Consider the following 8980-nt stretch of genomic DNA (forward strand, 5'->3'; position numbering starts at 1 on the left):
TATCTCCCCATCTGAGGTTTGGGTGGTTTTTCCAGGATGGATTGTATGTATCACCATACACTTCATTTGGTCCTTGGTTGTGCATATACTGTACTTGCTCTTGTTGTTGTTCTTCTTGAGTTTCTTCACTCTGTCCCCATGTGGTTGATGGTTGGCTGGTGTTAACTGCTGCAACTTGGAGACTATCAATCCTCTTGGCCATTTGCTCAAATTGTTGTTGAATTTGCTGCTGCATCATCTTGTTTTGAGCCAGGATTGAATCCACTCCTTCTAGCTCCATTACTCCTCTCCTTTGTGATGGTTGGCGGCCTCTTTGATGAGCAAAGAAATATTGGTTGTTGGACACCATATCAATGAGTTCTTGAGCTTCTTCTGCAGTTTTCATGAGTTGCAAGGAACCTCCAGCTGAATGATCCAAAGCTTCCTGGGATTTCAGTGTTAAGCCTTCATAGAAGTTTTGAAGCTTCTCCCACTCATTAAACATGGCAGGGGGACATTTCCTGATCAGAGCCTTGTACCTCTCCCATGCCTCATAGATGGGTTCGGCCTCCATTTGTGTAAATGTTTGTACCTCAGCCTTTAACCTTATAATCCTCTGAGGTGGATAAAATTTGGCAAGAAACTTAGTTACCAAATCATCCCAGTTGTTAATGCTGTCCCTTGGAAACGATTCCAACCATTGAGTGGCCTTGTCCCTGAGAGAAAATGGGAATAGCATCAGTTTGTAACTGTCAGGGGGCACTCCATTAGTTTTGACAGTGTTGCATATCCTCAAGAAAGTGGATAAATGTTGGTGTGGGTCCTCAAGTGGTCCTCCACCAAAAGAGCAATTGTTCTGAACCAAAGTGATGAGTTGTGGCTTGAGTTCAAAATTGTTGGGATTGACATTTGGAGCCAAGATGCTGCTCCCACAATGTCTAGGATTTGCAAAGGTATAGGAAGCCAAAACTCTCCTCTGGGGTGGGTTGCCATTGTTGTTGTCTTCTCCACCTGGTGGATTGGTTAAATGTTCCTCCATCTCTTGGAATTCTTCGTCTGATTCCTCTTCTCCAACAATATTTTTCCCTCTTTCAGCTCTTCTTAACCTCCTGAGAGTTCTTTCGTCTTGTTCATGAAAATTGGGTATGGTTCTTCTTGTACCTGACATACAAGCAGAGCATGAGAAATGCACAAAATCAGTGACACTTCAATTTACTGCCAGATTGAAGTGTTAGTTAGTTTAAGCAAAAAATCAAACAGTTAGTGGGTTAATCAAAATTAAAGAAAAAGTGCTTGATCTAGATCACCACCTCACTTAATCATTGTCAATCTAATCAATCCCCGGCAACGGCGCCAAAAACTTGATGAGTATTTTGGAGGAAAAATAAATTTCTCCCAAAACACACAAATCTAACCGGCAAGTGCACCAAGTCGCATCAAGTAATAAAAACTCACGGGAGTGAGGTCGATCCCACAGGGATTGAAGGATTGAGCAATTTTAGTTTAGTGGTTGATTTAGTCAAGCGAATCAAGATTTGGTTGATTGATTGGTGCTTTGCAGAATTTAAATTGCATGGAATTAAAGAGAGCAGGAAATTAAATTGCTGAATCTTAAAGAACAAGAAATTAAATGGCAGAAACTTAGAGTGCAAGAAATGTAAATTGCGGAATCTTAAAGTGCAAGGAATGTAAATGACTTGAATTGTAAAGGGGATTGGGATTTGGATTTGCAGAAATTAAACAAAGAAAAGTTAAATTGCATTAAACAGAAGAGAAAAAGGGAATTGGGATTGGATCGGATCTTATAGCAGAAAAGTAAATGAACATGGAAAGCAAGAAACAGAATGTAAATTGGAGATTTGGATCTCAGGACCCAGAGACTAGAAAACTAAGTCTAGATCTCAATGCCTTCCTAGATCCAATAAGAACAATTGCAAGGGAATTGTAAATTGCAAAGAGAATAGATGAAGAGCAATTAACCGGAAATGAAATTCAATTAACAATAAAGAAACAGAGAGATCCAAGATTGAGATTGAAACAGAATTTCTTCAATTCTCCAATCCAAGATCCAAGACAAGTTTAATTGAAATTGAAAGCAATAAAACTAAGAGGAAGAGAAGTGAATTCTCCTTCCCCAAGACAAAGAAATTAAAGAACACTCAATATTAAAAGCTCTCCGAAAACTATTATGAAAATTTCAAAAGAAAGCTCCCTGAAGAACTTGAATTCTATCCTATTTATACACTTTCTTCAAATGATCTTCAAGCCTTGAGTTGGGCCTTTGCTCTTGGTGGAATTGGGTTGAAAGAGGCCTTGGTTGATTGCTCTTGAAGTTTGGAGAAGAACCGAAGTGAACCAATTGAACCGGTTTTGAGGTTAGCAAAAGTTGGACCAAAAGTTTGAGCCAAAGTTAGGGGTCTAACTTTGGCTCCAACTTTTCATATCAGCTAGCACAATTTGCTGATATCAACGTTGGTGCCAACGTTAGGGGTCTAACTTTGACCCTAACGTTGGCCTTGCCTAGTGTGCTTGTGGCGCCAACGTTAGCCACCAAGTTAGGGGGCTAACGTTGGCGCAAACTTTTGCTCCTTCCCCATTGAATTTTCATGTGCCAACGTTAGCCTCCATGTTAGGGGGCTAACATTGGCGCAAACGTTGGATGGCCAGGGAGGAATTCATGTGCCAACGTTAGCCTCAAAGTTAGGGGGCTAACGTTGGCGCAAACTTTTGGTGCCCAAGGGAGAAATTCATGTGCCAACGTTAGCCTCAAAGTTAGGGGGCTAACGTTGGCGCAAACTTTTGGAGCCCAGGGGAGAATTTTCAAGTTCCAACGTTAGCCTCCAAGTTAGGGGGCTAACGTTGGGGCTAACTTTTCAACCAAAAGTTTGTGCAAAAGTTTGATGCTAACTTTAGGTCCAGCTTCTTGCTTCCTGGTTCAATTTCACTTATTCCATTGTCCTCTCTTCACTCCTAGCCATTCCTTCTTGCTTCAACCTTTCTCCAAGCTTTCTTCACCTATCATTAATCAACCAAACTCATCAAAGCTATGCTCAAAATCATGAGATATTCATTCTTTTATAATATGCAAATATAGCATAAAACCTCATGAAATGGCATGAATTCATATATGGTTGGTTCAATCAAGGGAAACATGAAAATCTACTCAATTAGCTTGCTTGTAGCTCAAGAAAGTGCATAATTCTAATGAAAACAAAAGAAAAAGACTAGTTAAAATAGGCTAGGATGACTTGTCATCACCCCTGCTACTGGTTCTATCCGGGACAGGTGATCAGCTACCTGATTTTCTGTCCCTTTTCTGTCTCTTATTTCTATATCAAACTCTTGCAGAAGCAACACCCATCTTATGAGCCTGGGTTTTGAATCCTGCTTTGTGAGTAGATATTTAAGAGCAGCATGGTCAGTATACACAATCACTTTTAAACCTACTAAATAGGATCTAAATTTGTCAATGGCATAAACTACTGCAAGTAACTCCTTTTCTGTGGTTGTGTAGTTCTTCTGTGCGTCATTTAGAACACGACTGGCATAGTAAATGACGTGCAGAAGCTTGTTATGCCTTTGTCCCAACACTGCACCAATTGCATGGTCACTGGCATCACACATTAATTCAAATGGTAATGTCCAGTCAGGTGCAGAGATGACTGGTGCTGTGACCAGCTTAGCTTTCAGGGTCTCAAACACCTGCAGACACTCCGTGTCAAACACAAATGGCGTGTCAGCAGCTAGCAGGTTGCTTAGAGGTTTTGCAATTTTTGAAAAATCCTTTATGAACCTCCTATAGAATCCTGCATGCCACAGAAAGCTTCTGATTACCTTAACATTGGCAGGTGGTGGTAATTTCTCAATTACCTCTACCTTGGCTTGATCCACCTCTATCCCCTTTCTTGAAATTTTGTGTCCAAGGACAATTCCTTCAGTCACCATAAAGTGATATTTTTCCTAGTTTAAGACCAGGTTAGTCTCTTGGCACCTTTTCAGGACAAGTGCTAGATGATCAAGACAGGAGCTGAATGAGTCTCCAAATACTGAGAAGTCATCCATGAAGACTTCCAGGAACTTCTCTACCATATCAGAGAAGATAAAGAGCATGAATCTCTGAAAGGTTGCAGGTGCATTGCACAGACCAAAAGGCATTCTTCTGTAAGCAAATACTCCAGATGGATATGTGAATGCTGTTTTCTCTTGGTCTTGAGGATCCACTGCAATTTGGTTGTAGCCTGAATAGCCATCCAAAAAGCAGTAGTATTCATGGCCTGCTAGTCTCTCTAGCATCTGGTCTATGAATGGTAAAGAAAAATGATCCTTTCTAGTGGCTGTATTGAGCCTTCTGTAGTCAATACACATACGCCACCCTGTAACTGTTCTTGTGGGAACCAGTTCATTCTTTTCATTATGAACCACTGTCATGCCTCCCTTCTTGGGGACAACTTGGACAGGACTTACCCAGGGGCTATCAGAAATAGGATAAATAATCCCAGCCTCTAGTAACTTAGTGGCCTCTTTCTACACCACTTCCTTCATGGCTGGATTTAGCCGCCTCTGTGGTTGAACCACTGGCTTAGCATCATCCTCTAATAGGATCTTGTGCATGCATCTTGCTGGGATAATGCCCTTAAGGTCACTTATGGACCACCCAAGAGCTGTCTTGTGTGTCCTTAGCACTTGAATTAGTGCTTTCTCTTCCTGTTGATTTAAAGCAGAGCTTATGATCACTGGAAAAGTGTCACCCTCTCCTAGAAATGCATATTTCAGGGATGGTGGTAGTGGTTTGAGTTCGGATTTAGAAGATTTTTCCTCTTCCTGAAGGATTTTTAGAGTTTCTTTTATTTCCTCTGATTCCTCCAGATCAGGCTGAACATCTTTAAAGATGTCCTCTAGCTCTGATTCAAGACTTTCAGTCATATTGATTTCTTCCACCAAAGAGTCAATAATATCAGTGCTCATGCAGTCATTTGATGTGTTTGGATGCTGCATAGCTTTGACAGCATTTAACTTGAACTCATCCTCATTGACTCTCAGGGTCACTTCCCCTTTTTGTACATCAATAAGAGTTCGTCCAGTTGCTAGGAAATGTCTTCCTAGAATGAGAGTTGCACTCTTGTGCTCTTCCATTTCCAGCACTACAAAGTCAGTGGGAAAGGTGAATGGCGCAACCTTGACAATCATGTCCTCAATGATGCCTGATGGATATTTAATGGAGCCATCAGCAGGTTGAAGACATATCCGGGTTGGTTTGTGATGTGCAGAAAACGATCCGACACAAAACTCACCGGCAAGTGTACCAGGTCGCATCAAGTAATAAAACTCACGGGAGTGAGGTTGATCCCACAAGGATTGAAGGATTGAGCAACTTTAGTTTAGTGGTTGAATTAGTCAAGCAAACAAGTGTTGATTGTGTGAAATTGTGTTGACATGAATTAAATTGCATAGAATGTAAAGGGGAGTGGGTGATTTGCAGGAAATTAAAGGGAACAAAAAAGAAAAAGAGCTGAATCTTAGAGAACAAGAAATTAAATGGCAGAAACTTAGAACACAAGAAATGTAAATTGCAGAATCTTAAAGTGCAAGAAATGTAAATTGCTGGAATTATAAAAGGAGTTGGGAATTGGGATTGCAGAAATTAAACAAGGAAAAGTAAAATTCAACAAACAGAAATATAAAAGATGGATTCAATTAAACCGGATCTCAAATGACAATAGCAATAAGCTTGGTGTAGCAACGAAACAAGGAAATTGAAATTGAAAGATGTAGATCTCAGGACCCAAGAGACTAGATAACCAAGTCTAGATCTCAATGCCTTCCTAGATCCAAATTTAGAATTCAATTGCAAGAAAAGTAAAGATCAAGCAGTAGAAGAAAGGAATTCAAATATTGATTTCTCAAAAAGTGTAGTCAAGAAAACAGAGAGATCTCAAAGTGAGATTGAGACAGAATTTCCTCAATTCTTCAACACCCAAGACTCAAAATCTCCAATTAGCTCAAAACCCAAAAGCTCTCCAAAAACTACTCAGCAAAACTAAAAAGGAAAAGCTTCCCTAAAACTTCAAATCCTAAGCTATTTATACACTTTCTTCAAATGATCATTAAGCCTTGAATTGGGCCTTTAGTCTTGATGGAATTGGGTTGATAGTAGCCTCCGTTGATTGCTCTTGGTGTTGGGAAGAAATCCATTTGTGAACCGGGCCATGAACCATTCACGTTTGAGTCAATGTTTGAGGCAAACGTTGACTCAAACGTCTTCGTGAAACCAATTATGCAGCTCGGCCACTTGCTGTCATCCATGTTTGGCTCAACGTTTGAGGTCAAACGTGAGCTCAAACGTGGCTCCTCCATTGCATCTCTCTTGGCCAACGTTTGGCCCAACGTTTGAGGCAAACGTTGGTGCAAACGTTGGTCATCCAAGGCATCAATCAGGGGTGCTTCTCCTTGCTAATATGTGGCCAACGTTTGACCTCACGTTTGAGGCAAACGTTGGCGCAAACGTTGGCTTCCCCTGGGTGTATATGCCATGCTCTTCCTTGCTAAAATGTAGCCAACGTTTGACCTCACGTTTGAGGCAAACGTTGGCTCAAACGTTGCCGTGCCCAGGAGTGCTCTTTTTCATTCTTTTTGGCGCCAATGTTTGACCTCACGTTTGAGGCAAACGTTGGCGCAAACGTTGCCTTCCCTTGCTTCTTCTTCAGCCAACGTTTGCCTCAACGTTTGAGGCAAATGTTGGCGCAAATGTTGGCTCTTCTCCAGGGTGTTCTTCATCTGCTTCTCACGTTTGAGTTAACGTTTGAGGCAAACGTTAGCTCAAACGTGAATCCCTCTTTTCAAGCCTATTCTTGCAACCTTCTTCCAAGCTTTATTGCACCTATCATCAATCAACAATTGTATCAAAGCTATGCCATAATCATGAGAGTTGTTCTTCTTCTTGTCACATGAGCAATTATGGCACAAAAACTCATGAAAATGCATCAATTTATCCATGGTTGATTGAATCAAAGGAAACATGAAATTCAACCCAATTGGCTTACTTATGGCTTAAGAAAGTGCAGAAAACTAAATGAAAACAAAGGAAAAAGACTAGTGAAACTAGGCTAAGATGACTTGTCATCACAACACCAAACTTAAAACTTGCTTGTCCCCAAGCAAGAACAGAATTATTAAGAAGAAAGAATGAAAAAAAAAGAGAATGCTCATGTTAGCAGAGTATTATTGGTAGCTCATGGGGTTTTATGCAGATATGTAACTACTCACTTCTTATTGACAAGTACGCCTAGAAAGTTCTCTCTAAGCATCAAGCAACACACTACTATAACCTCTCATTATTCCTTTGTCTTTGTTTACTGAATTCTTTTCTTTATAAACTTTAGTTCAGTGTCATGTGTAACAAGCTCTTTTCTTTATTTATGCTTGACACATTATTCACTTTAGACACTTGGCTCACATGCCTTCTTAGAATATTGATGCCCAGCACCTCTTTGGGTTACTAAATGTCTTGTAGCCAGGTTGCTCTTGATAGTGGACTTTCAGTTGATAATCCCGGGTTAGTTAACCCAAGTTACCAAGTGTTGATGCACTCCAAAGAACTTAATAATCTAAGCAGATCCTAGTACAAAGACACCACAGGCATATATTCTAAGGTTCAAGCTATTGGTGTCTAGCTTTGTTTCTTTTTTTTTCTTTTGTTCTGTTGCCACTTTTGGCTTTTTCTTTTTTTCTTTTTGTTTTTCTTTTCATCCAAGGACTTTTATTTTGTTGAGATCCATAGACAGTGAACTACTTTCTTCTTAAAAAGAAAACAGTTTATTCCTTTTATTCACTAATAGTGAGTTGCCACACAATCACACATTCATACCTCCACTTACTATTATTTGACTTCTAGCTAGCAATGAACCATCTTACTTCATGTTTCAGACATTTCTTTTATTGAATTGAAAAGATGCAGGGGACAAAGCATGCATTAGTTAAGTGAAAGTAAACACACAAGCACACTTAGACTAGCATACTTATTTTTAAGAAAACAAACATAATGCAAAGACTATTAACTAAAATGACTACTAAAGATGCAAAGACTACTTTAAACAGAAAGGATGCATGCTTTTTCTTTGTAGTAATGAACAAGGAGCAGGTCCACCTTTCATGTATCATGCTTTTTCTTGCTTCTTTCATTTGCTTGGGTGTTGGTGTTCCCTGTGTCCATGTCTGTTGTCTGTTGACCCTGCCAGAACCCAGCTTTATTCATCGTCTCCTCTACTCTATCTTCAAGTCTCATGGCCTTGCTCACTTCTATCTCACTTTTCCCTTTGAAGAACTCATCGAAAGTTGGAAACGCTGGATCCATGTTATGCAGATGCTCTCCAATATAGTTCAATTTGATTTGACTGTTTATGTTGTAATCAGCTTGGACTTCATATCTTGCATCTTGAAGGGCCGTGAACTCCTTGAGAGCCCTCATATTTTCAGCTTGCATTTGTGCCAACTTTCCAAATGATTCGTGAGATTGAAAAGCATGCTCCTCTTGCATCACGAAGAATTTTGACTCAAACCCACTTTGTTGGTTCATCATTTTCAGCTGCCATTCTTCTTGCTCTTTTTGGTGTTTCATGTATTGCGAGTGGTATTCCTCTTGCCTTTCTTGAATTCTCATGTACTGTTGTGATAATCTTCCAATTTCTTCCTGCATCTGAGTCATATCTAGATTGTTGTGTGGTGGAATGTGTTGCTGTTCCTCTTTCTCTTGTGCCTCTTCTTCCTCCATTGGTTCATTTCTTTGCCTTCTTCTTGGTAGTCTTCGACTCTGCTGTGCTTCAGTAACAATCATCATTCTTTCAATGGTTATAGGCATGCCCGGGTTCAACCATATTGGATTTGCCTCCTCCATTGGCACCTTGGCTTTCATGCATAAACGCATAATGGTGCTCGGGTAGTGTAGCCACCCTTCGGCCGAATTTTTCTCTGCTATCCTTTGAATGTCATTTGCAATGATCTCATG

Source organism: Arachis ipaensis, chromosome B2, assembly GCF_059453495.1.
Source record: "Arachis ipaensis isolate K30076 ecotype BB chromosome B2, ASM5945349v1, whole genome shotgun sequence".
NCBI lineage: Eukaryota > Viridiplantae > Streptophyta > Magnoliopsida > Fabales > Fabaceae > Arachis > Arachis ipaensis.